This window comes from Pezoporus flaviventris, unplaced genomic scaffold, assembly GCF_033815535.1.
Source record: "Pezoporus flaviventris isolate CSIRO_AGI_PZ_B2104156 unplaced genomic scaffold, CSIRO_AGI_Pfla_v1 ptg000031l, whole genome shotgun sequence".
Taxonomy (NCBI): Eukaryota; Metazoa; Chordata; class Aves; order Psittaciformes; family Psittacidae; genus Pezoporus; species Pezoporus flaviventris.
Genome location: NW_026892579.1, coordinates 36,908,016 through 36,934,017, shown reverse-complemented (window position 1 = coordinate 36,934,017; position 26,002 = coordinate 36,908,016).

Below are 26,002 nucleotides of genomic sequence, written 5' to 3'. Positions count from 1 at the left end.
GCATTCACTTAGAACTTTTTACCTAAAAATCATGCCTCTAACAGAAAACTAGGATTTTTTTTTGGCCATCACATTTCCTTAATCTTAGAAGAAACTAATCAGACTATAATGATTTTCATTGACTATATTGATAAGTGATCTTCAAAGCTGAATGATAACCCGGGAACTAAGGGTCTCTACGTTGGTAATACAAAAAGAAAAAGCAGTACATGAAAAGAGATTTGAACCCTTTGCTGACTGTTACTGTAATATACTTTAGCTGGAAACCATAACAGTTGTGAGAAAGTCACACAAGCTAAAGTGTGATATTAGGGAACTGCAAGGACTGGTAGTTCCCATGGCTAATGCCATCCCTCATCACACACCAATGTAGTGCCAGATTGCCATACCATTTAGTAGTATATCTTCAGAAGTGCTAGCCACATTATAGCCTGGTGAACTTTAGACACAACATTTCTAGTCAACCCCACAAAGAGGGAACACCATAGGGAAGGGCTGAGCAAATTCTCTACAGCCCTGCTGAGGGAGAAAGTGCTACCAGATTCTCTTGCTGTCAATGCAGCATAGGCAGAAGATGAGTTGAGAAAAGAAAACTTGCAGCAGGAAGTTTTGAGTGTGCACTAAACTTATTTTACCTTCTGATACTGTAAGATCAAATCAGGAGCACTCGTCCCTAACATAGCAGTGACCAGGGATAAAACACAGAGTTTGAAGGCTGCCACTGCACTCTTGGTATAGCCAAAAACTCAGACTTTTTTTTTTTCCTGGCCTTTTTTTTTTTTCAGTTTTGTATGAAGCAAAACCAAAAACAGATCACAGGAAAACCCATCTTTTTGCTCATTATGCTTCCTGCTGTTTGGTGTGCAGCTACTCACATGTATTTTCACACAGCTTTTCCCTTGCTTTGCCTATGACTAATCAGAGAGAGAGGAACTCCAAAGAGACTCATTAAACCTATGAAAGCTGCCACAGTTTGTCACATGTGGCTCTGCACACGTAAGCAGAGCATTGCTTTTATAGTATGCTGCAAGTCTCTCCTGCTGCAACAATAGTAACTCATGTTACTGCTTTAGTCTCAGGAGAACCTGCTATTAAAGAGTAGATGTTAGTTTAATATTAATAATTGTCTTAACTTCATACATCTACAGGTTTTCATCTAGTAAAAGGGAGCTATTCATTTTTCCTCATAAAAACAACATTCCTCTGAAGGGAATTTAACAGATGTAACAGGGTTGATGGCAGGTGCAGCATAATGAAAGCAAGACACTTTGAACTGCCAGTGGCTCTCTAACTGCTCTTTGTATTACCCTGGCAGAGGTGTGCCTGCTCCAGTTCAAAACAGCTGCTCTCTCACAAGTGTACTCCTGGCTCCAATTCACTGCCCTGCAAGGAAAAACAGGGCTGCAGAAGGAGAAAGAAATGTATTTAAAAAAGCCTGGACCAGGTGAAAAACATCTGCCTGCACATCAGTATAGCTTACAGCAGTCAAGAGACCCCATAATGTTTTCTAGCACTTGCATATTGTCATTTTTAAGGGGGAAGACTCAGAAAATGAAGATTCATTAAAGCTGTAGCACTGAATGTCAGGCGAACACCTCTTTCATCATCCAGCACACACCACTGTGGGGAGCGCTGCTCTGCTGCAGTGTTCTCTGTTTTTCTCCAGTTTTAAATTGGTGCTAGGGTTTCTGCCACTTCTCTAGGAAAATATATTAATCAGTTTTAACAGTAAGAGATATTTCTTGATAGCTGAACTACAGATAGCTTTTCTCCCATTTTATGTCTTTATAATTACATTGTTAGTTTGCAATGTGTTAAGATTTTCTCTTTGCTCTCAGTTTTTACGTTCTTCACCTTCTTGTCATCTGAATGACAGAGTTGACTTTTTTCACCTTTCCCTACATATTACTCTTTGGACCATTTAATCAATTTTGTGCTTCCCCCCCCCCCCCCTTTTTTTCCCTTTCTAATTCCCTTGTCTCTGTCCATACCTTTCTGGCTGAGATTCTCAGAACTGTCTACAGTATTAATAAAGAATGCATGATGTGGTAAAAAGGTTTCTTGGCATGGGTTTTGGGTGACCTGTAAAACTCCTGTGGTAAAGACATAAAATAAGCTATGTAGCTCACCTGAAATTATTGTTAAACCTTCAAGAATGCTGCAAGATGCATATTTTTAAGACCAGTGTAGAGCTGTTTTTCCAGTACTATTGCTTCAAGTTTATTTTCCATTCTTTTTTAGTTTCTCTTAGTCACTCAGCAGAGTTTTTTCCTGGAGGAAGTGATATCTTTTGACACTGTATATAGAAACCCTTCTGGTCTGCCATGTTCTTTTTTTATACATGTGACTACACAATAAATGGGACTACCTTTCCTGAGGCAGTCGCTGAGGCTTCTGGACAATAGTCAGAAAAACAGGAACTGCCAAAGATAAAACTGTAACTACTCTATGCAGCTGTGTATGCAACAGTCTAACATTGTCTCCTTCTAGATGGCATTGGAATACCTGGCAGGATGCAATTGCTATTGCATTTTACTCTAGATTAAGATTGAAAGACAAAACAAAATATTTTCAGTGCCTAAACAAGGTTGTTTTGATTGCTATTTTCCAGATTTATATTGATTAGTATAAGAGAGAAATTAGGACTACTGAACTTTGGGAGACAAACTGTATCTTTAAATAATTAATTGAAAAAATACTGCCAACACAGATTATACTCAAATTATTATTATATAATCAGAGATCTGTTCCTCAACTATATGTCTTCCAATTGTGGCTGTAGTGCATTTCTGTGAGATCTTAATTGAGAAAGGGGTATCTGCCATTGAGCATGCTGGTTTTAAGCAATTACTGATTTAGAATATCTTGCAAAATAGTGTTTTGCCCTACTGATTTAACTTTTGTATTGTTTGTATTTGGAAATACATATTTGACTACCTTTCATATGAAGTAGCAGACCATACTATATAAGCTTTTTGATACGCTTCATTCAAGACAGGGCAGTCCCTACTCAATAAAGCACTTAAGCACATGCTTAAAATTAAATATATGCTTGAATATATTACTGAAAATCTGCCTGTAGAAGGGATTTCCTGAGTAAAGGTTGCTTCAGGCATATGTCTGAGTACTCTGCTGAATCGCAGCCTGTGATTCCTATTATATTGAAAATTGGAGTCACTCAAGATGTATAAAATTAAGTGTGTTTATGATATGTTTATAATTTTGCAGGATCAATACTTAATTCATATCTTGGCGCATGTATTCACATTCACTTTATTAATGAAGGGATTCAGAACTGGTCTTAAAGTGGCAGTTTTAATAAAAAACCTTAATAAAAAGTGTAAACCACAGAGTAATGACGTTAGTTCAGTTCCCTAAGGCAAACCTTACATCATCATGTTTGTATACAGTAAATAAGCCTACAGACAAAAAAATCCAGTCCCATACATGGATTATAGAAACAACTTTGGTAATGAAACTTTACACATCAACACATTTGCCAGTGAAGGCAAAATATGTGTGGCTGAGACACTGTTAAAATTAAAGGATATTCTGGCTGCCCAAAATTTCACTGGCCTTTGAAATGTTCACTTACAACATAAATATGTTTTCTTATGGCTTCCTTAAAGGAGGGATAAATTATGTGCATGCTGAAGATGGATGTTAGTACTCTTACAAAAATCTTTTCCACAACATGGGGAGAAACCCAGGAAATCAAGTCACCAGCTAAACAATAAGGCAGGTCAGAGTAACCTGAATATTCATACTTTGTCTTAAGGCATGAAAAGGCTGAAAGCTCTGAAATTTTAAGTTTCTATGTCAGAAATCTTGAGGTCCCAATCATACAACAATTTCCACTCATGTGAAGTAAGCTGCAGGACCAGTATCTGAACAAATGCAATATGCCTTTAGATGAATCATCTGCTGTTATCAACCATTTCCTCTTTGTTTAACTGCAGAGTGGATTTAAGCTGGTTTTTGTACGATACAGTATTTAGTACATTTAGCAGAGCAGAGGAAATTTAGATAAAGCTTCTTTTCTACTGACAATTTACCTACTGAATGAAGCTGCTCCCATCACCAACCATATGCTTTGACTCAATATCTGTACAGCCCTGGTTTGATTTCTAAGCAGCCGGTGCTCTTCCGTGAAGAGCAGCAAGTGCCACAAAGTGGCAAAGGTGAAGACTGAAGCAGCTGCTGTACCAGCCAACAAACTACTCAGCCAGGCTTTTAGGAAACATCCACACAGATGAGGAAACTATGCTGCAAACTTCAGGCCTGAGGTCAAAGATGCATCATTAGAGACATCATTTCCTGATATTAAAGGCTCTAAATCATTAGTCTTTTAATACATAATATCAATAGGTGTAATGAAAAATGTGGGTAGGATGTAGAAAACCCCCTGAACTTTAATGTACCCTGCCATTGGAAGCATAATGCAGTATATATGTCAGCCGAGCTGGAGAAAAACAGTGGGTCAAATGGAGAAAATGAAGAGGAAGACAGTGGCTAAACCTCTGATTGCTGTGCCTGAGTGCAAATCGCCTCTGCTCCTGGCGTCAGCACAAGCTGCCTCTGGAAACATACTGAAATGGAGCGGGAATGGGATTTCTGCAGAACACATGACTGTTCTGGCTCCTGCACAGCGAGACGTTTCACACTGTGCACAGCAGATGGGAGCTGGGAAGTTTGGCCTAAGCACTGAAGTTTGCATACATATGCATAAATATATATAGAGAGTGCGTGTGTGTGTGTGTGTGTGTGTGTGTGTGTGTGTGTGTTATTAGACCCTGCCAGAGCTGCTGCAGGTAGCCTCTTGCTAGGCCATGTCTGGGTCCAGTGTGCACTTAAACATCCTTGCACTCCCCTGGCATGCTGCCTGAGCATGGCAGCTCCACAGGCAAATGGATGCTCACAGCCAAGCAACATTAAACCTTCAGGACAACTGCTGAGCCCTTTGTTTGCAGACTTGCCAGCAGACAAAACCCACCTTTTCCCAGGGCATGGATATTGTGGGCACACTGAATTTAAAGGTAACCTGCTAAGGAGCCCCAGTCATAGAAAGCAAGTAAAAACTTTATCTAGGTTCAAAAAATCAGTTGCTTTTTTTAAATTTTAGCACCAAAGGTAGCTGTGAATAACAGCAGCATAATAAAATCTAATACCCCTTTTTCTGCTTCAGTTTCTTCTTTGCTTTTATAACTTCTCAACAGGGTATGTGGATGAGTCTTCAAGCGAGATGGGGATATTCCTCCTGTCTTGGGTTTTCTGAATCACAAATCCACCACATTCAAAGACACAGCATTAACACTGTATTAGTTTATTCACCCTTTTAAGCTTTTATATTGCCCAGTGCAGAGGCTTGGGAAAGCTGGCTGTGCACAGACTAAGGCAGTCTCAATTAAATACAGTAGTGCTTAACCCCTCTCTGTTATCCATGATCAAGAACAGTGTTTCTTCAATATTTTTTATCTACAAAGTGCACTATACCTTTTTTTGAAAAAACCCTCTGATTATGTTGTCAGCATTGCTTCACTGATTTCCACTTAGAAAATAAAATAAAAAGCTAAATTAAATTTCATTTATTACTTTTATTTCCTCCTCTCCCCTTTTCTGTTTGTTGAATATGTGTAAATTTGTTACTGTAAATGTATTTTTGCAAGTTTTTACAGGCAATATTTAATCTGTACAACATTGCTGTGGGAGATAAATAACTTGTCTTTGGTTGTGTATAGCTGACTGTATACATGGAGACATTTCTTAATGCAGTGATTTCATTAGGTTAGTCAGAATCTCTTAAGTTGTAAAACAACAGAACCCCCAAATATGTACCTGCAGATGAAAAAACGTGCTAATTTTCATTGTGAGGAGGGTTTCTGGAATGTTAGCCAAGAATGCACAGAAAAAAAGTGCTTTTTGAACAATCTTTGTAAAAGTTATTTCTGCCCAGTTGCCCATGAGAATCCAAAATACACTGACACGTATGTGTTTTCTTCAGCTCTTGTTTTTCTACAAGGCTGGTGCGAGAAATGTTGTAGTTCCAGTGAAGGCTTTAAATGTTGCTATTTTTCACTGCAAGAAGTATTACTACAGATCCACTACATGAGCTAAGATTTCCCAACTCATTTCAATAAAGAGATCTGGACTCTTTTTTGGACAAAACCAACTCCATGAGCCATGAGAGGTGTCTCCCTTGCCATGGCAGTTATATCAGCCTCAGTCCCAGGCAGGAAACTGCATCCCAGCACTTCAGTGTTGCATAATGAAGCTTTAGGCCTTTGAGGGGAGGATGAGAAGGCTTGGAGGAAGAGGTCAGAGATTTCTAAATTAAAGCTTTTCATTTTATTCTTGAGAAGAGTGAGAGGCACCACTAGAAGGCAACTCAGACCTCAAGAGGCTAGAAGCATCCTCTGGAGGTGCTTCTCCTACTCTTCATTTGCTGTAGAAAAAGACCAGCTTGACAAGACTCCTGTTTGGGTGCCTGAGATAAGTGCTTAAAATTAGGTAGGCTGCTCCACCTCCTTAATGCCATCACAAATTCCCTGTTTTGCCCTTTGGTACAGCTTGCACAGGTCTGTACATGAGTGCAATATTGATGTTCTGTGACAAGCTAAAAGGCCGATAAGAGCAGTGCTCAATGTGAATTATCTCACCTGTTTGATAGCTGCTTTTTCCTTAGCCCTCTTAATGGTGCAGTGTGTTTTCCTACCCCAGTGATATTCAGTTGCACATACTGTTGATTTTTGCTTTGTAGCTTGAATCTAGATTACAGGTTGCATGTCCCCAAAGTGGTATCAGCTGCCTGAAATCTTGATTCCTCGGTGTTGTGTGGCTTGCATAAATGTCAGCTGGTCCAAAGGAGCAGTTTTAAAAGAAACAGAGCTGATCTGACGTTCTTCAAAGGGAAGCCTGGGAGACTTATCTCTGCACCTGGGTTTGTTATATGCGCTGAGCAACAGGAAGAGTGCTATGAAAGCTGTCACTCGAGCAGTGAAGAGGGACAGGCAGCCATGTCAAAAATGACAACGTTTCTTTTACTAGTCTTGCAAAAGATGTCTGCAGTGATGTGACTGCAGATGACATCAAACAACATAAGTGGCTGGTTTCTGCAGTAGATTGAAATTCATCCAGTTCCCTGTGTTCACTGTGATGACTTTCAATACTAATTCTCAGTGAGTGAGGCATGAAATATATTCACAGGCTACATACAGTTAGGCTACTTTTAAGTTATTTGAGGTACCTGTGATGTAAACATCTGTGCTTCTTGCTTTTGTGCATTTTTTCCTGCGTTTCAATTATGCAGTCAAAGAAACACTGGAAAAGGAGAGAACAAGTTTGCTGATCTAGATCTTTTTTTTTCTTTTTAAAGGAATGAGTGCCTTATTGTCTGAGCAGAGGGAAATGTAACATAGAAGCCCACTTTCATCCTCAACAAGGAAGAGATCAGCTGAAACGATGCAAATGAGGTGGTTTTGAAAGTGATCCCCAAACTTCTTCTATTTGCTGAGCAAAGCTGTGGGTAGCTTAAACTTTTGTTTGGAAATCTAAATAATGTGAGACAGTGAAAAAGATTCAAAAAGTTTTAGCTTAAGTTTAACTGCATGAATGTAATGCATTTTGAAGCTAAAGCTAAATCCAGTATTCAGAACATGCAGTGGCTTGCACCTGCAGCAGCTTGTGTGCTTCACTGTATTTTGAGAGTATGCTTCTCAGTCCTGACTTCAGATAGCAATCTGTATTCTTAGGATTGCTTGGAAGAAGGAGGCTGCAAAATGCAGAGGGAACAAGGGAAAAGCATCCTGTGCATGTGCAGAAACTGATGGGAATCTGGTGACCGGAATTAACCCTGGAATCTGGAGAACAAGAGAACTGGGAGAAGTCTTACTATCAGTGAGTCAGGTCTAACTAATCCAAGGTAAGTGCAGTTATGGTATTATAAGTAAGAAAGGTATTTCTTGTTCAGTATAGACTAATACTAAACCTTCTTTTTACCATAAATAACTTTTTTCTTCCTTTTTCGTACATGACACTCAGTATCTGCATTTTGTGTTAACTACTTTGCTATATACACTCTGCTTTTGCAGTCAGCTAGGAAGAGAGACATATTCCTGTCATGAATTTTGGATTTCTGTCTCTGTTCTCATGGCTTTTTCACATAAACAGCATAAATAGGTACAGGAAAAAAGGACCAGCACTCCCCTCCTTTCCCAAGGAGAAGGCCACAGCCCCTTTTCTTGACTGCTTACCTTGAATTTTTCTTTTGTGCAGTGGAATAACTTTTACAGGATAGGATGAGAATGTCTTCATCCTAGAACAGATTGCCAGATGGCTAAAAAGAAGAGAATAATGAATTAAAATGATGAAGAGAGAAGTAAACCTGGGCCTGTTGCAATCTGGCTGTACATCCTTGCTACCGAGTGACTGGGCTCATGAGCTTTAGTGGTTCCCGCTGGAGCAATTTCAGAGGTTAGCACAGCCAGTGGTGTGCCCTGTCCTGTTGATAGAGATGGGACTACAGATGGGGTAGTGTGTCAGCTCCTTGGATCCTTTACGACATGATCTGTTAGGCTGGCAGCAGTTCAGCCTTGCACCCTGCTCTTGCACCAGAGCAGCAAACACCCAGCAGCTGGGTCCCTCCAGGGTAGGAGCAGGGAGGCTTGGTGGGGAGCAGCTGAGTGAGGTACCTGCCAAAGCTGACAGGGCGGTGTTGGACTGCTGAGCCACCTACTGGTCTTGGGTGCATCCTCTGTAATAGCCCAGCAGGGGGATGTGGGGTGATACACTGCAGAGAAGCAGGTCTGCTGGGAGGGCTCCACAAAACCTCCTGGGTGGAGCCTCTTAGGGAAGAACAGTGTTGACAGTTTCTGGATCCTGCTTGGCTGCAAGCACACGAGAGGTGATTTCTTCCACCAAGTCCAAGACACCTTTGGGTGTACTAGGAAGCAGAATTACAGATACTTGCGCTGTGATTCACCTTACCTACCTTTAGATGTTCATCCTGTGAATGCTTACAGAAAGCTGGTTACACCAGACTCCCATTAATGAAAAACTGAAAAACAGGCCCTGATGGGATCTGATTCATCAGACTGACAATTTCAGCAGCTGAGGAGCTCTGTGAAATTTTACTATGAGCCTCCTCTATGTTGGTATGTTTATTGTTGGTACGTTTATTGTTGGTGCCTGATTATTGTTATCTCTGATAAAGCTGCAGTAAAAACACTCTTCCCTTTTAAAAAATTAATTTCTCCAGGCATCAGTTTCATAAAACAGTCATAAGGAGAATTAAGATTTAGGGTTTCTCTCTTATGAAATGCCAGGAAATAAGGAAGTGAAGTAGAGCTGAATATAGATGGATCCATAGGCTCTGTATATTTGTGACCTGACACACTAGCCATTTGTTCATTATACCTCTTTAGCATTCAATAAAGTAGAATAAAGGCTTTTATTTTATTAAATATTAATTCACCTTTTCATATTGTTAGAGAAGGCTACAGGAATAAAGCACCGATGGAGGAAGATAACCGAAGGGATAACAGCAAATGAGGCACAATTTCCCTGATTTCTATCAAAAGCTCTCTTGGCTTTATGCTACCACTTTATCTAATTATATCTGATTTTTTTCATCAACAAAACAGAGAGAGAAAGAAAAAGAGAAGAAAGCATAAACAGCTTGGCTCTTTGGAAAAAAAAAAATTGTTGCTGAGGCAGTTTTTTCCCCCTCTTTGTTTACTGGTGAAGGTGAGCCAGTAACTCAACATGCAGGTACAGACGTGATAATTTACTTGTCAGTTAGGTGGTGGAAAAATCACTCTTAATGATAATTGTTGTATTAAGGGTTTGGATTTTTTTTTTTTTTTTTAAATCATAAAGGCAGCTGACTATTCTTTTTCAATAGTGCACTCTACTGTTTTTTATTCCTGGCCCCAACCATCCTACATGTATTTTTTCACTCATCAGAGTCAGAGAGGAATCTATTGTGTTTTATTATTCAGCAGAAGGGCTATATGTGGTCCTGAGTCTGGTTTTTATCCTCTTGCCAATGTTGTTCACTGTTATTACAGATGTGCAGATAAAAAACGTACCTACGATTTGTTATAATTCACTCATTGACAGAATCATCCCTTACATCTATTTGGATGCTGATTTCTCAAGTACAGTAGATCATAATCTTAAGCAGTGGCTTTATATTAATTTTTTAGCACATCTATTGAACTGGTTTACATAGTGCATTTAGGTCATTTAATAATGTGTTTTAAGCATTCAGAATGAAAGGGAAGGGAAGCTGCTTCTTTGGAAAGATGGTAGTTATTTTGTTCAACTGGTTAAAATCCATTTTCTTTTTTTGTTTGTTGGTTTCCAGTGGTGTAGATAGGGATAGTGTGGAGCTGACATAAATGGAAATCATACAAATTAATTTGTTTTGAAAACCTTCATCCTGAAAATGCAGATGGGATGCAACAGCAATGGGATGAAGTACAAAGTAGCCATCCCATGTGAGAACAGAAAGAAAGCTTCTATGAAATGGACAGGAATGCAGGCAAAGATTGCAGCTGTCATAACTGGTGGTAGCTGTACATACTAAGATTACACTTTTATCAGAAGTACAACCATTTACAAAGAGGGCGATTTTCTCTTCAATCCTAATTAGACAAATAAACTAAAATCAAAAGGGACATTGTGTCACATCTCAGTGCATGTAGGAGGCAAGGTGAACAAGACCCTGGTCTCCTGGCTTGGCTTCTTCCCGTAACTTTCTCCAATAAAGCATATGTCCATGAAAAGTTCAAGTCCCAGACAAGCCTCCTCATGAAAAGATCTGGAAAGGACAGGAGTTGATATTAAGGGCCATTGGCAAGGGAGATGCCTTCATGGATAACTTACTTGTCATGCACACACAGTGCCCCTCATAACATGCCTGGCAACCTTAAATGGATTTAATTGTTTATATTCCATCTAGCTCTCTAGATACTCACATCTTTGTCAGCTCCTCTACCACCTATAACCTGAATGCATATAAAGTTGCAATCCAACTGTCGTGGTTTAAACCCAGTCAGGTAACTTGTTCACTCACTCCCAGTGAGTGGTGCCGAGCTGACAACAATCAAGGTCCGTGTCCGTCTCCCCCGCCCCTGCACCGGGGCTCTCCCCTTCCCCGCTCCCGGAGGAACGGGGAGGAGGATCGAGAGAGTGCAACTCCTACGGGTTGAGACAAGAACAGTCCAGCAACAAATCACCACCGCTACTATCAGCTAAAACAATGATAAGGGAAAATAACAAGGGAAGAGAATACGATACCACCGGCCAAGAAAACGAGTTCCACCCGGAAGCCCTGTCCTTCCGGGTAACTCCCAGTTACCCCCCACCCCGGGCATGACGTGCTGTGGTATGGAATACCTCCCCGGCTAGCCCGGGTCAGGCGCCCCGTCTCTGCTTCCTCACAGCTTCCCCTCCTCCCTGGCAGAGCATGAGCCTCACAGAGTCCTTGGTCAGGGTAAACATCACTTAGCAACAACCGACAACATCGGCTTCACCAACACTGTTCTCAAACTAGAAGTCAAAACACAGCACTGCACCAGCTAACACAAAGGAAAAAACATGACTGCTACTGCTGAACCCAGGACACCAACTCGCTACCTCTATCTACTGCAGAGCCCCTCTACCACCTATAACCTGAATGCATATAAAGTTGCAATCCAGCTAGCTACCTCTATCTACTGCAGAGTGGAGTGGAGATAAAGCGTACAGATCAACTACTATAATTTGGATACAACCAGTAGAATTTATACCAGGAGATAAAAATGGAAGGAAAAGATGTGCTGCAGGAAAGGAGAGGTGAGAGATGAAGCTGGAGATCAGAGTATCCTGTTCCTATTTCTACTAGTGAGTTGCGTAGCACATGGGATCAGCTTGCTGCTCTCCTACAGCAACAGCTGCAACCCTGGAAACATTGATGCTTCGCTAAAAAACAGCAAAAAACCTGGTTCTTCGTGGCTGTGATGTAGCTCACTGGGTATGGGTCAGTCATGACTATTTGGTCACACTCAGCAATTTGCTGTTTTGTTGAACCAGACCCCTTGGTCCCAGCCACGACCACACTGTAGGCCTCTCCGGCCCGAAATGAGCAGCTTGTTGATCTTGCTTAGGGTTATCATGATCTAGACAAATTTTAATGATGCAGCTTTAAGAAAGCTGTATTTTCCTTTTGGCTCCTGTCTTCCTTCTGACATAGCAGAGCCCTTCACACTGCATTAGCTCTCACAGCAAGACCCTCACAGAAAGAAAGTCAAAACCAATTTCTGAAATTTGGTAGTACTTGAAATAATTTCTTATAAATATATGGTATGAATTATTTTTCCTTTTTACAGATCCCTTGTATCTCCCTAAATTCACCTTACATAAAGTTTTGTTACAAAAAGAATTACAGATAAAGTAGCCTACATGGATTAGGATGGTTTTGGTATCATTTTTCCTTTTTCACCAACAGAGGGAGTAAAGTTATCTTTCCCTTCCAGAGCTTTTCTCCATAAGGATTAGTTACGTGAGGCCAGTAACTTCGCCGTGGGTTTTGCATGTGTTAGGGCCTGAGGCCAGCTAGATCATGTCTTGCAATCTTTAGAAAACTATGGTGCAGTATAAACTAGCACAGACCGTGTGAGATTAAATCAGAATAGCTGATGTATTGTGGGCTGAATAGATGTTGCACCAGTTAGAGATGCGGATAGCAATTTTGTAATGTGGTGCACCCCCTTAAGGACTAGTGATAAGAGCTGTTAATTGCATTATATTATCTACTGGTAACTGCACCATTAATGCATGTCAGCGCCACTCCTGACAGGGCTGGCTTGAGGGGGTTTTACTGCCCTAGGCAAACTGGAAAGTGTGTGCCACTCTTAGTCACATTTACTTCCACAATAAACAGTCAAAACACTCAGATGTATCTAGGTCTCAATTTTAAATTATACACCAACGCCTTATTTAAGTAATTAGGGCCATATTATCCACCCGAAGAGCCAAAAAATGTTTTGTGGAGTCTTCATAAAAGTAATTGCATTTCTTTCCTGATCCCTCCTAGACTATGAGGCACTTCTGAATTTGCATTGTTTAGTGATGACCCGGGGAATTACAGACCAGTCAGTCTTACCTCTCTGCCTGGCAAAATCTTGCAGCAGATTCTCCTGGAAGGCATGCTAAGGCACATGAAAAACAACAAGGTGCTTGGTGACGGCCAGCATGGTTTCACTAAGGGGAGATCCTGCCTGACCAATTTGGTGGCCTTCTACAATGGCGCTACAGAACTGATGGACAGGGGTAGAGCAGTTGATGTCATCTACCTGGACTTGTGTAAAGCGTTTGACACTGTCCCACACGACATCCTTGTCTCTAAATTGGAGCAACATCAATTTGATGGATGGACCACTCGGTGGATAAAGAACTGGCTGTATGGCTGCACACAAAGAGTTGGTGGTCAATGGCTCAGTGTCCAGCTGGAGACCAGTAACGAGTGGTGTCCCTCAGGGATCGGTGTTGGGACCGGTCTTGTTTAACATCTTCGTCGCTGACATGGACAGTGGGATTGAGTGCGCCCTCAGCAAGTTTGCTGATGACACCAAGCTGTGTGGTTCGGTTGATACGCTGGAGGGAAGGAATGCCATCCAGAGGGACCTTGACACACTTGTGAGGTGGGCTGATGCCAACCTCATGAAGTTTAACCATGACAAGTGCAAGGTCCTACAGCTGGGTCGGAGCAATCCCAGGCACAGCTACAGGTTGGGCAGAGAAAAGATTCAGAGCAGCCCTGCGGGGAAGGACTTGGGGGTGTTGGTTGATGAGAAAACGAACATGGGCCAGCAGTGTGCTCTTGCAGCCCAGAAAGCCAACTGTATCCTGGGATGCATCAAAAGGAGCGTGACCAGCAGGTCAAAGGAGGTGATCCTGCCCCTCTACTCTGCTCTTGTGAGACCTCACCTGGAGTATTGTGTACAGTTCTGGTGTCCTCAACATAAAAAGGACATGGAACTGTTGGAACAAGTCCAGAGAAGGGCCGCGAGGATGATCAGGGGACTGGAGCACCTCCTGTATGAAGACAGGCTGAGGAAGTTGGGGCTGTTCAGCCTGGAAAAGAGCAGGCTGTGTGGAGACCTCCTAGCAGCCTTCCAGTATCTGAAGGGGGCCTATAGGGATGCTGGGGAGGGACTCTTCATTAGAGACTATAGTGATAGGACAAGGGATAACGGGTTCAAACTTAAACAGGGGAAGTTTAGATTGGATATAAGAAGGAAATTCTTTTCTGTTAGGGTGGTGAGGCACTGGAATGGGCTGCCCAGGGTGGTTGTGTATGCTCCATCCCTGGCAGTGTTCAAGACCAGGTTGGATGAGGCCTTGGGTGATATGATTTAGCATAAGGTGTCCCTGCCCACGGCAGGGGGGTTGGAACTATATGATCTTAAGGTCCTTTCCAACCCTAACTATTCTATGATTCTATGACTTGGCAAATGCAAAAAGAGGGAGGCTTGAAACAACAGATATTTGTTGCCCAAGGCCATACATTCTCTGTGGCATCAAACCCAGGCTGACTTGCAGGGAAATCCCTGAAAAAGTTAACACTGGGTTTATCAATGCTCTCTACCCCAGCTTCTGTGTCACCTTCTGTCTTGCATTACTCCCAGATTACTGTCAAACCTCCCCAAGTTCCTTACTTTTAATCAAAACTATGCTTCTATTGTTCTATTATCCATCACCATAATTTTACAAAGTCTTTGCCATAGTTTTGATTGGAAGCCATAATGTCCCCTAAAGAGCCAGCCTCTCCTTTCTTGCACAAAGCTATCTCATGATGCTAACTCACGAGTGCACAGGAGAGCAATACACTCATGTTAGCTGAGCAGCTTGACTTTGCAGTCTAGGTCTCAGTATTACATTTGTTGCGCTGTCCTTCTGGCTGTACAGGATATATTCTCTGAATATCTATGATCTGATGTTGACCATGAGGTTCTTCTGGTTACTATGTGTAAAAAGATGCAGATTTGTTGGCTCTATTCGTGTAGGTTTTACATCCTGCCGAGTTTCTCTCTGGATGTCAAGATGTGTGTGAAAGGGGGTAGGTATCCCTTCATCCGCTCTTCTACCCTTAGTTCTGCTGCTTCCTACGTGGGGGGTGAGGGGGAATACAGGGGAGTGGAAATGTCTCATGGTAAGATAAAAATCAGAATCCACATATGTGGAGTGATAATTTATTTAATATGCTCTTCCGATAGGGAGTGTTCTGTGTTATATCTGAGTAGGAATTAGATTATTTATTACGGCTACACAAAAAAAAAAAAAAACAAAACACAACAAAACCAAAAACAAACAACCAAAAAAACAACCAAAAAAAAAAAAAACTCACAGGAATTTCTAGCCTTTTTTTTTCCTTCTGCATTTGAAATATCTAAATTTATTGTGAATCAGAAAGTTGAAACAATCAGTTTGTAAATAATGTAATACTTTCTGTAGTATTTTAATTGAAATTAATTATTTCTGCAGTCTCAAGTTGAGATATTTCATCTCAGTGCACTAGATCAAGTTGAAATGTTTGATGTTCAGCAGATATATAATAACTCTTCAGTTTCCAAAGAAAAGCTTTATGGGCATTGTGCTTTGCCTGTCTTATTTTACAGGAAGGGCTAATTTGCTGTAGTATATTTACCATCAGCTTTCAAACCATGTGACTCAGAGTATCCTGTATGATTTGGTCATAGGGGAAGATGCAGAACATCACTGCCAGCCCAGGAAGTCCACGAGAAATCATGGCGTTATGCAGCATCTGTATCACAGTTCCAGTGGGACTCCCATGAGGTGCTGAGCAGATGCAACTTGACATCAGTGATTCAAATGAAACATTTCTGCTCAATAAACCAAAGCATTTAGATTTGGTGGGACCACCCTGGAACAAATAACTGGTTTTATTTTCTCAGTTTTGGCAGAATTATTTTTTCCTATGCAGTTAGTATAAATCATTTAACAAAAATTTTCCTGAAACTTCTAATATTTGCATTGTGAAAGTATATGCGCATATGTATGTGTGCATATATAAATAGATATACATGGATGTATATATATATACAGGTATTAACTGAACAAAACTTGTATATGTTCCTCCTCATTTTTACTTACCTGATGCTTAGCTGCATGTTAGAAAGGAAGGAGAGACATGACCCCAGAAATGAAACTTGCTGCATTAGACAAGTGGGTTACTGTAGTTACGAACATTGACTTTTATTTTCTTCTTCTTCTTTTTTAAGACTGTGACTGTATCACCTTGAAAAGTGAGTTCATTATGTGGTGCAAAATATGTGTTAGAAAGTGCATGGACTGAAGGAGTGGCTGGCTCAAGGGATCAGTAATCTAACGTGGGGCCTTTCACCCCTCAGTCACCAGCCTGACTCTGGCACAGGTGAGTAATAAAACCACAAATCACTCTGCATCTGGCAGCCATTTGGCTGAATAAATAAATTGAGCTGATAATATCAACATCATTTGGTGGGAAAAAAATTCGACATCTGTGCAATAATTAGCATGCTTTTTGGGTATATCAGCAAACAGAGCAAAACCTGAAAGGGCATGGGGATTGAAAATAACACTGGGTTGTGTTTCTGTAATAGTTCCCATCCTGAATTATCCCAAAGCATTTTATAATTTATTAATTGAAGTCATATTCCAGTGTGTATCTCTCTGCAAATGCCAGAAACCCGGATCTGCTTAAATCCGATCAGCTACTCTGCTTGATAAGGACACCGTGAACACTGAATTTGTTTGTATTTAAAATTTCCTAAGAGGGATTTCTGGGGCTCTGCTTGAAAAACAGGTATGTAGGGGAGCAGGGCGCTGAACTGGCTCCAGGACAGTTCCCACAGTTACTTGGCAACATGGTCCTGGCTTTCCCTCCTCAACACAGTCCCCAGGACCTGCCTTCGGTTGGGGTTAATTAGATGTTGCTTAGTGCATTCCCTGGCTAAAGCTAAAGTCTTCTGGGAGCTTTCTTGTGGCCTTAGGCTGAACTCACAATAACTATGCTAATGAATTAATGGAAACTAGCAGGAAAAGGGTGAGTTACAGAATACTATCTGTCGTTTTAACCCCTGCGTGAGCTGGTGTTAAGGTAAGTCTGGCAAACTCCAAAGCCTTGCTGGACATGAGCTGGCTTCCCATGGAGCTGCTTGGATGTATCCTTCAGCATGCTGGTTCCAGCAACACAGTGCGGCGGCACCCGAGCGCTGGCTCTGGAAGCTGTGCAGAAGTATTTATGCAGAGCTTAAGCTAATAAGCTTTGCCAGACCCGGGCTAGCCTGCACAGAGCCAGTATGGATGTCTCTGCAACAGTGGCACCATTTATCAGCAAACTGGATAATCTGCCAGGGGATAATGGAGAGCTGACTGTATACTGAATGTTTGTTTGCAATGAAAATTACGTGTTAGGGTTTCAACTCTAAAGCATCAGTGGATTAAAGTCAGACAGCTGACAAGATTTCTGCTCCTGTCTGTCTGCTGGCCTCCTTCTCAGAGGTTGCTGCCCCTGTGACAGGGATGGCTTAAAAGCTCATGAAGCAGCTTCTGATGGCAGGTTGTTTTTTCTGGAACGATGAAAGTGATAAATAGTATTCATGGTAGAAGTTTCAATAAACCAGGAGACTGATTCAGACACCTTGGACCTTTCCATTCTGTTTTCTCCAGGTATGTCAGTTTTTTTTATTGAGTTGCTAAAGAAGAAAATGTTGTCTTGCTTCTGGCTGCATTCACGCTTTACATGACTAACTGTGGTTGCAGAAAGGATGATGTACATCTCCTTACATCCACCCCAAACTTTTGTTCTTTTGGAGCTCTCTGGATGAATGCATTGCAGGCTTGACATTTGTGATCCAATACGCCAAGGGGAGTAACCATCAAAATATGATACATGGGCAGAGCTTTGGGAGTCATAATCCAGACACAACAAAGATATAATAGCTGCAAGGCTAAGAGAGGAAAGTAAGACCTGCTTCATATTTTTTCCCTCAGATGTGTTAAAGTAATAGACATAACTGAGAGCAAGTGCGCATGTTCATATATATGTGGCTGTGTAAGCACCTCTAGAAGGGTCACAAAAAGCAACATTTAAATTCAGTAATAAAAGAAATATGCTGGAATTACAATATATCCTGAAAATCCCTATTGATATGATATGGCAATCAGGGAAGGTCAGATATTAAAATGTTGGAGGAAAAAATAGTGGACAGCAAGTACATAAATTAATCTATTATAATTTTATTCTATTTCCATTTATACATATATATGGTGTTAGTTTCTCACAGCAAAATGAAAAAAAAAAACAACAAGTGAAACACAAAACAAGTACACCAGAAATTTACTGCATGAATTCTCAGGCCCTTTGTGCTTTTAAGAATCAAATGGAATGCTATTTGCACAGTCTTTGCTGGGTGATACCTCTTTGTGACTGGAAGTCACAGGCTGTGTATGAATTTTTACAGCAGAAAATTTTGTGTTACACTCTGTCTCCACACTATCTGAGAGCAAGGTTTTACACCTATTTTTTAGTGGAGATGCATATTAAGGTGTAATATTTCATTCCTTTATGTATTCCCTTTATGAAAGGAATGCAGACTTTCCCCCTAGCTTTAAGGTGGCAAGTACTGATGCTTACAGTAGAGTCCCACATGATACTGCAGTCTGTTTGTTCTCTCCAGGCTTCCTGAACTAAGCAGGAATTCTTGTAACCTCTCCTGGCATGCAGATACTCCTGGCACTTAGAGGCATGGTGTCTTTCTTTCTACCTTTGCATGCATTGCACTGAACAATTAACTTTGTATCTTCATCTGTGAAAGATCAAGTTCTATGTATGTATTTTCCATTTCCCTTTTTAATAACACAATCTGTGAAAGAAGACAGCAGAATGGAAATTGCCTTAAGAAAATGTTTCAGTCTCTATGTCATGTATATAATGTGACTGAACTTTTTGTTTGTTTGCAGCTTTCACACTTACAAAAAATCTCAACATTAAGGACCCAGTTCTTGCAGACATCAATGCCCTTTGAATTATCCTGATGCTCACCCATTTTACAATCCCTTCAGCTTGGAAGGAATTGAGGAAAGTTTTAGTAGTCTTGTTAGAAATGAAAATATGGCTCATACATTGGTATCTGAAGAGGTATCATTGAAGAAGAGACACAGAATTGGTTTAATAGCCAAGTTTTCTTCAAGGTAGCAACAAACGACTGATAAAAACCTGTTGATAACTGAGCAGCAGCGAAGTTCATGTTATTTGCCTTTCTAAACCTGGTAGGTATTTGATGGACTATCAAGGTTTTCTTACTATTTATTTTAATTCCAGGTTGTTAATGTATGGATACTCTTGCAATACTGAAATACACATCAGGCTCACACCCCATTGTGCCAGGCTGTGTACAAACTTGGAGCAGTTCCATGTGTTATTCCTGAAAGTGCTTTGGGTTGTCTGCTGGATATGTTTCCTGGAATTAATGGTTGGGATGCTGGATCTCAAACATTTTATTTTGGCAGAACCCAGTTTTCATAGTTATGAGCCCAATAGCACTCACAACCAAAAGAGGAATTAAGATGCATTCCATATGCAAAATTCTATTCATAATTATATTTATGCTATGCCCTATGTAAACATTTTTGAGATGCAGAATAACCATCTCAAAAAAAAAATCATTAATTATGAACATCACATTCTCAACAAAATTACACAAAGATGTATAAAGTGCTGGAATTGATGGAGCTGGATTTAAAGTATATTTCCACATTATGGCAATCACAGCAGAAGTCTGGTACCTAAAGCTCTTCAGTATAGGAATCTCAGCTCATCCACACTGCAGAAGTACCCTCTGAGAAGGTGCTGTAAAGCATCACCTTTAGCTTCTACACAGAAACAAGCATTGTCTTGATCTTAAGTCAACCCTAAGGACAGTCTTGCTGGCATTTAACACAGATAGAAAGCTTCTTTGGACTCCAGGACTCCCTGTATGGTAGTATAGATAAAGTCAATATGTTTTACAAGATCTGAGCATTTATTAAGTGCTGTTGTGACCCAAATATAGTTCTAATGCAATAGTTAAACAAAACAAATCAATGGAAAAAGTACCATTGGCTTCAGTGAAGATTGTTTCAGTCTCCTGAGGTTTTATTGTAAATGCAGATGTGTTCAAGCCTATTGTTTTGAAATGAAACAGTCTGTGCATTAGTTGGCTGAAGCAATCTATGATTACTCTGACATCATTGCCTCTGCAGGATCTTGCCTTCAAAGCTGAGTATGAGGACAGTTGTATGAGTCTTCTGCATCTCAGAGCCACTTAATTCATCACTTCTTAATAAAGGAAAAGTTTTAATTTTTTTGTTTGTTTTCCTGCAAAGATTACAAAATGGAGAGTCCATCATTTTGGCATGATATAATACCCAACTCTGTGCTATGCAGAGCATTTATAGGTTTTCAGTAGGCATGGGGTTTGCTCAAAGGAAGACCCATGAGTTCTGCACAGGAAAAAGGTGCATGAAGCGAGGAGATCCCATTTCATAGCTACAAAGCAAACAGAAACCCTCTACTTCTAACGTCTTTGATGTCTGAAAAATAAACACAGACATTCAGGTGCAAAGTTGTTAATTTACAAAAGTGAAACTGCCTTGAAATACTTTTGTTTTGGTAAATTTTGTCATTTAATATTCTGGGATATGAAAGGCTCATTGCAGGAGTATTAGAGCCTATCGGTTCATCTTCTGAAAAAAAGTCTACACTGGCTACTTATTGTTTGATTTTTAAGCAAGTGCTTTGACTCGTATTTTGATCAATCCTTTAGTTGTGGGGTTTTTTTTTGAGGTCCAAATGCCAGGTAACAAACTCCCTCAAAATATCATTCTGGGTGTTCTAGGGTTGGATGAGCTCAAAATCTAGAGCCATGAGGTGTTTGAAACCAGTCAGAAAAATATTGCCCAGCCATGTATGCATTTTACTGCACTATGGAACAGATACATTGGGGGAAACACATGCATGCGTTCAACTGTCAGGTCAAAATTTTACACTGAAGTCACAACCATGTGGTTATTCACAAAAGCAAAATTCATACTTGGATGAGAGAATATTAAGAACTCATTGTGAGCTATGAGTGAACAATATGGAGAAACATTCTTTCCTTTTTTTAAGAGTTATTCCTTAATATTTCAAAGCTATTCTAGGCTATGGTTAATGAAGAAAACTTAAAATAAGAAAGGAATAATGCTAAACTGTAGTTCTGTTGCAATGTAATTTAAACTAAAATCTGTGTTTGTAATCTGTCCATGCATTTATTCAAATATATGAAAATATATGCAAAATAACATTCTATTGGTTTGTGGTTAGGTGTACTACAAGGGATGTTTCAGGCTAGGCACCTTCCCTAGTTAACAACTCTCACTGACTTCTGTTGTGATAGGATTCAACTGGTTTTCCAATTGATCTTGAAATCTGAATCTAAAAAGAGTAAGCAAAGGTGAAGTAATATTATACAGGAACTTAAAAGAAAATGGAAGAACTATCCATTCTTACAAGTACTTTGTACAACAAAAAATCCCTTAACTCCTTCTTTAATTTTTTGTGTCCACGCAGTTAGGCATGTAATTACCTGTTTACCAGGTAACAGCCTAGACATTCAGCACTCAATAAATCGGTGATTGCATTCGGGTGAAATTCAAGAGAATTATTACCACCCTAAATAATACTTACATTTATTGAAAATCTTAAATGACCCTTTCTAAAAACTGTCAGTTTCTAAAGTACGTCCTTTGCCCTAAAGAACACAACAAATTGCTTAAGCACCCCTCCAATTCTATTGAAGAGGCATCTGATTAGCAGCCTTTTCTAATAGAGGTAAGAACCTGGGAGGGTCAGAAACAAAATCTTGATGTCTCTTTTCATAGCTATTTGGGAAAGAAATCTGTGTAGTAGTTTGATCTGTATCTGCACTTGGATTGAGCAATTGTGTTCAGGCAGAGAATTGCCTGGCATTATCTTATGACTCACTTGACAGAGCTTACCCCTACTTTTCATTACCTGAGAAGAGATCATTACAAAACATACAAGTAGTATAATTTTATAGCAATCTATTTTGAACTAGCAAATTAAATGGGAAGAAGAGAGGAAATGGAATGCAGCAAGCATAATGCTTTTAAAATGTTTTTAAAGAAATAGGAGCATAGCAGAAATGTGGAGAATGTCCAGGTTAGGAAGCAGGAGCCCTTTTCACAGTCTTGCAGCATGGCAGGACTAACTGCACAAACCTGATTCATGCTGGAGAACCCTCTCACTGAAAACGGGTAAGTATATGTAGGTGTCATAGGTGAAAAAATATCTTAAATTATGAAAGGTCATGGGTGGCAAATAGTTGGGTGTCCGTGTGTGTGTGTTTCAGTAAATGTCCAAAATTACACTTATGAAGTTTCAAGATTAAACCTGCTGCTTGCTTGCTTGCTGGCTGCAGCCAATACAGACTGGTTGTCAGTTTTCGTAACGCTTGGACTAAACAGCAGTGGAATGTCTTGAGTCGCCTGGTAACTAAAGAGACAAATGACATGACAGAAAATTAGAACACTGATCATGCTTCTGCATACAAACTGCATTTAGAAAAACTCAGGTTTGGGGGTCTGGTAAAGAAAAGGAGGCCAGTGATCATCAGTGATGGTCCAGAAGGGTAACTGGGGGCAGCAGTGCACCAGAAACCAGCAGGACTTTATGCCCTATTTTCCCAGACCAACAGTGACCTCCCTGCCAGGGTAGAAGGTGAGGACTATAGAGCATGGCACTGGGAGCGGGGTGAGGGGGTGGGGAAGCAAGGGAGTGTGAAACGATCAAGCAAGCTAAAAGTTCTGATTGTGCTGGTTTTTAAAGTAAAGCCCAGTCCAGCTCCACTACTAGTGGACAAGGTGATGATCAAAAAACCTTGGAAGTTAGGCTTCAGGAGTTTGAGGGACTGTGTCGTTATTAAATTGTAAGCCAGACTGCATAGTATCACTCTCTTACATTCACATCTGAAGTAAATCCCTACTAACATTTACTGGGAGAGGAATTAATTATGGAGAGAAGAATTTTGCAGGCAAGTTCTTCACATTCAGTTGGACTGGAGAAGTAATGTTAATGAAGTGTAAGTTTGTAAATGAAGGATGTCTCCACTCTTCCAGCTTTCCTGTAAGACCATCTCACCTTTCAGCCCCTTTGCTTGCTACAAGTAAATGTCAACAGAACTGCAACTCCCAGATGTGAAATACAGACAATTTTATGGGATGTTCCTGAAACGTGTTTGATTGTCAACCTGGTTGAAGCATCTGGGAGACATAAACCATAATTAAGAGAGGAATAGTGACAGAAGATGCTGCAGAGACAGGTCCTAAGCTTAAGGTTTTAATGCCAAGACTGTTAAACTGACTTACCAGCATAGCAGTCAAAGCTGCCCAGATGAAACTTCTCCACAAGGTTTCAGGCACTTTTCTTGCACATGGGCACAGAAGGCATTTTTACAGGTAAGAAAGTCCTTAGGCAAAATTGTAAGATGCCTCAGAATGCTTTAAAGACCAGAAGGCACTTTTTTGGCACTTTGGTAGCTCTTAACTCAAAGCTAGCTGCATGCCTTTGAATGAAATACAGTGTCTTTCAGAGGAGCAGCAACTGTCCCAACAGCCTTTCTGCTCTATAGGAAGCTTTTCCTTTCTTCATTCTCGTGACACGTCTGCCTGCTCCTGCTGCTGCCAGCGTCCTCTCTGCTGGAAAAATGGGCAGCCAGCTTCTTGCTGCAGCTGTAACACAGGAGGATTGTTCTGAGGGCAGGAGCAAGGTCCTGAGCTTCTCAGGAGGTTTCACCTGACACAGTCACTCCTCATAAGGGAAGACAACCTGCAAGCTGGGAGCGTGGTGCAGCAAATGCTGCCTTTTATGTCAACACTGACTTGAAACAGAAACCATACTACTGCAGGAACCAGTATGTGGGATTTCCACCTCCTCTACTTGGGAGTCTTAAACATGACTGTTCTCACTCTTCTGTGCCCCCTTCCCCTGTGTTTTCTCTTTCACACATCCACACAGCTTCAGTGGGAGGGTTTCAGCCACCTCTTTCCCCCACCAAGCCTTCTTTACAGCCTGGTACCTTCCTCCTGCAGGTCTGGAAAGGTGAATTTAAATTAAGTGGAATGAGTGGTGAAGCCAGCTGTGACCATGGCTGTCTCATCTGTTTAAATTCATGTTGTAGTCCTCAGAAGAAGCAGTCAGATGGTTTTCCTGGATCTCAGGGAGAAATGGGAAGGAAATCAGCCTAGTTGGAGAGGGAGAGTGTGGCCAAGGTGTCTGGGCACAGGAGTGGAGAGCCACAGAAGGGATCTAGAAGCTGCAGGAAGGACACAGGGTGCACAGGAGCAAGTGGCACAAACTCAGCTTTGTGGAGGTAGCCAGGGACAAGTGGGACACACTTGACCTTGCAGAGATAGCCAGGGACAAGCACACTGTGGGGCAGGAGAAGAATTGTGCATAAATCTTTCTGCTTTCTCCTGTTCACACCTCCCCAACTGGAGCTTTCTATCATTACAGATAACGATCCTACCTGTTACTTTAAGAAAAATTTGCTTTCCAGAAATTGTTCTGGGGAGCTTGCTGTAAGAAGAAACCTAAGGCGATCCATCACAAACCTCTGGCCTGCTCAGTGTCTCAGTGCATTTGATGCCTTCATGAGTGCTCCAAGCAAAAGGTACCCAGCACAAGGTACCCACCACAAGGTTTAAAGTCTTTACAACTGTTTCTTCTGATCTTGCTGGGGTATAGGACAGGAACTCAGACAAGTCAGGTCCTGCCTACCTCTTAGCATGGTGCTTGGAGGGATCTGGTGCCAATCTGTTCAGGCTGAAGAAGTTTAGTGTTTCTGTGTAACAAATGTGTAACAAATATGCTTCTTGGGAGCTTTCAGGTCAAACATGGGAGCATTTATTTAATGTTCCCTAGGTTAAACCAGGGAACTGATATGCACTGTCACCCATGTCCTCTTTAAAATGTGCAATCTTTTTCATCTCTCCACAACAAATTGTTCTAAAGCACAAAAGGAGAGCCCTGAATCCATGGAAGTAAACGCTTGTTTTGGAAATATTTTGTTTTAATTTTACCCAAAATCTGTTTCTGAACTAGAGAACATGAATTTGCAGATGCAGAGAATTGAAAATTGTTCATACCAGTAAGCTTGGTATAAGCTTGGGCAAGCACTTAACCTCTCTGATCTTCAGGTTTCCCCTCTAGAAAAGGTGCATTAGTACTGTCAGCTGTCAGTAAGAGAGTCTTAAAACTTGAGCACTTTTAATTGATCTGAGTTCTTAAGATCAGAGATGCTAAAGACAACTGAGCAGATATCTCAGTAAGATGGCTCTTGTTCCTTTCAGCTAGCTATACCAGCAGCATTCTTTTCAGTTCTTTTCATCATGCTTTGTCTATTCTTTTTTATTAAAGCCAATTAGAAAATTTTCTAACTGCAATGTATTATCTCTGATATAATTACTAGTAAGTGATGAATACTAGTCACGAGTGCTAATGAAAAGCTGTTCTGTTTCTTAAATTAGATATCTTAATATTTTCTGCAGTAAATTTTCTTTTTATTTTCTAAAGCAAGTTTATAAAAGTGCAATAGAACAGTAATGGGACAGGGGTGCTATAAAAAAATCTTAGTGAACAGAGTAATTGTAGCACTTACAACAGATGAGATGTTTGTAATTAATTTTACAGTTTCCACTCAAGACTGTATTTTGGGAAATGAAATATTTTACTAACTTAAATTAATGCTGCTTGTAGACATTTCATGCTCGAAAATGTTGGGTCAAAATTTGCTCTTCTATTTTCCTTAGATGACTAAAAAATGCAGGTTACTGCCACCTCATTACACTGTTTTCAGCTATGTGATTTTACCTCCAGCATTTTCCTAAAGCCCTTGCTTGTATTTTTAAGAAAGTTTGA